Raw genomic sequence first — 3,497 nt, forward strand, 5'->3', positions numbered from 1 at the left:
CCAGCCAGCCAGCCGGTTACACAGCCTTCGCCAGTCGGTCGCGTTGCTCGACCAGTCGGTCGCTTGGCTTTTTCTTCTTCTCCGACTGTTCCTGCTGCCGTTCCTACTCTCGCCAGAGTACTGCTGCCGCTTCTTCTTTCCCCTAGCCGCTTCTTTTCTTCCCTTTTTCTTCTTTCGTTACTCGATGTCTAAGGCAGCGCATAAATATATCGTGCAGGCCGGTCCACGACGCTTGTACAACGGCTAATTAAAGGGAACTGCTTGTACGCTCGACTGACACGGCCTGGACATTGCTACATATCGTATTCCATGTTATCGACGCACCAAAATAACCATTATCGTTCACTCGCTAAGTATTTCCACGCTTCCTCCCTCCGTTTTCCACTTATCCGCTGCTTCGCGTCCATTTCGTTGCTCTTTCGTGGGTGGACGTCGACTACTATTTAAGTTAGCGCGCGCTGATCTTTTGCGCACTCAACGACATCCGCCGGTGATTAAACGTTCCGACGATCGAACGCACGAAGAATCGAACGCTCGCAGGTAAACCGAGTGTACTCTCGTTCGTCATTTTCAGACCGAATGGAATGGAACGTGGCGAGATAGCCGGGACGATCGAGAAAGTTCGAACGAAGATGTAAAAATTCGTTAATTAAGAGAATAATATCGCGTAGCCGTGGGTGGTCTGACGAGGTTCGTCGAGGTATGGAGGCAGATGGAATTTTTTCTCCCCTTTGCCCATACAGTCGTCCGCCAACCGAGAAGTTCTTTTCGCTTTGTATTTCGTATTTGTATTTCGAGAAGATCTTGCCCCGTGCTCTTCAACTTCTTCCCCTGCTGCTCTGACGTTTCGTTCAAAATTGAAACACTTTTCAAGCTTGTTATTAACTCGCTGTCACCGTGAACGTGGCCATCGATGCACCTCGATATTTTCAGAACTGCAACGAAAACGCCGCTTCGACACAATGGCAGATCGAAGGGACTCGTAAACCGCGAGGGAATGCAACGCGGACGACGTAAATAAAAGGAACGCGGCGAATGATTGCGGAGGTAAACGGCGACCAGGCGGCCATTACGATCAGAAGGTAAATCAGGAAACGCGCGATTACGCGGGCCCGGAAATAAAAATGTATCGCGGCTCGTACACGCGCTTATTGCCTTCCATTCTGCTACTAGGCCGCAACACCATAAGCGGACACCGCGGACACGATTTAATATGCCGTAAATGGTAATGGCCGATAATAAAGTTTTACGAGCATAATTGAAACTATATTTTCTTCGGCGGCACTCGGGGCCTCCGAGCTTTCTTCCTCCGCCGTCGGAATTCGATGCTCGCATCGGCAATTTTGTCCTGTAAAAGCGATTTCAAACGGCGGTAATTTCGGTCGAACTTTATTTTAGCTAGCGTTTTATTCGTAATTTCTTTGCCAACGTTGTTCTACTAGCAGAATTCGAAAAACACCTATTAATCTCAAGGTGTGGAGATAATCATTTAAAAGCTTAAAAACACACAAAATAGATAAAGTATCGTAGGTTTTCTTGCGCGCGTACATACGTGTCGATTAAACTTAACCGAAACCAACTTCCGACGACGCGCACGAGTCGTAAAACATGTATATCCTAACGAACCATCTTAAACATATTTGGTGCTTTACAGTACCGTTCGTCAAAAAGTGTTATACGCGTTATAAAGAAAAGTCGCAAATTCGATACGCTCGGAAACGAAGCTCAGCCGTGATTTCTATCGTATCCAAGATCGATCTTGCAACGAATCCAATTTCTCGAGCTCGATATGGCGTTCGTCGAATAAGCAGATTCGCGGGTATTTCACGCGAACTCGTTCACCACGCTCGACTCGAAGATGTAAATATATTATCGGGAGTGCGTGATCCCGATTCGACGGCGTAACGAGCGCAATTCCGAGTGTAGGAGAGTTCCTCCATTCGGGATGACAAGCTCGAGCGCGTATCGAGAGACCCTCGCGTCTCACGCTGCAAGTGGAACGATTTGTACCAGACGAAGATCCACTCTTATGACCTCGATAATCCCTCTCCGTAGCCGACTTGTCAAGGTTAAAATCGCGGTTCCGACTTGGTCCAACTTCACAACAGTCGTCTTTCTTCGTCCTCTCCAAGCGCGACGGCGTCTCTTTCGGTTCATCGAATACGACCATACTGCCGCCTGGTTACGTTGACCGTAAGTTGGCCATTATGCCTTACGTTCCTCGGCCTATCACAACCAATGAAACGATCGTTTCTCTCGGCCGTGACTGTCTGACGAGGAAATCGACGCGACCAAGTATCTCGCTTAAGAACGGTTGACCTAAAATCGCTTTGACACCGAGGGACGCGAATAAACCGTCCTTCTCGTCCTTCACACCCGCCATGTACGCTACGACGAGATGTATACTATCGCTGATAGATGGAACAGCCTGGACGTGCAAACATCACAGGAACGAGATTCCGTAAATATCGTTCGCGAATCGTGCGAACTGTATTATTTAAGATATCGCGAGATCTCAAAGCGCGTTGTAGTTTGTCCCTTGTCGCGACTGCAGCGTACAAGACTCGTTTTCGTAAGGCGAGAAGTGACACGTCCTGTGTGTTTCATCTTCCAATTTTGAAGCTATCCCCCGAAATAACCAAATGAACGTACCTCTTCTGATATCGCGCAAGATTTCGTTCGCCGGACTGCGTTTGAGGTGGGAAACGCGGTGTTTGCGTCTCTTCGTCTCGATCTGATTGCACAAGTACACGATTTAATGTTCGATCATCAAAAGAGAAATGACTCGCTCCCATAGGAGAAAACGACAGGAATAGCAGCAAATTGCAAGATCAATTTAAAAAACAGCGTTCGCAACATCCTCGCTTCTTTCCGTTTTCTAATTTATAGAATTGATCAATGCGGCGTCTGTGGGGCGCATCTACTTTTTCGAAAATAGGAGCAACTGTGCGTCGCACTGCCTTGCACTCTGAATTGAAAACACTTGGCGTGCAGCAGCAGCAGAATGTCTATATTCCCACTGGACGCGCGTCCAGCGATACAAGGGGACGTTCTAACGCGGCTGGTCATCTCTATTCAGCGTTGCTCGTACCCTCGATACCCCGTGTGTCTGTCGGCTTTTTTACCTCTGTTTCCCCATGAAATGGAACTGCAGCGCACGCTGGCTGCTCTCTCGCTCCATCTGCGCGCTTTCGATGTCCTCTCCTTTTCTCTTCAACGGCTCCTCTGCCTCCGAGCAACGCTGATCCGCTCGCCGGAGGCGCTGGCTCTTCCCACCCTGACTCTCTTTTCCTATGGTTTTTCTCCCCCTCCGACTCGCATAGACCCTCTCTTCTCCACCAGCCAGCTCTTTCTCATCTGCTGCTCTCATCCCCGCTCCGGTCGCCGCTCTTACCAACCGGGCCGCACCAGAGTACATATTTTACAGGCATTCATGATGGCCGCCGCGCATCTGTGCAAACCTGTCTGCCTAGCTTGCCTCAGACAGGCTCGCCCCC

Source organism: Bombus impatiens, unplaced genomic scaffold (assembly GCF_000188095.3).
Source record: "Bombus impatiens unplaced genomic scaffold, BIMP_2.2 scf_1506, whole genome shotgun sequence".
NCBI lineage: Eukaryota > Metazoa > Arthropoda > Insecta > Hymenoptera > Apidae > Bombus > Bombus impatiens.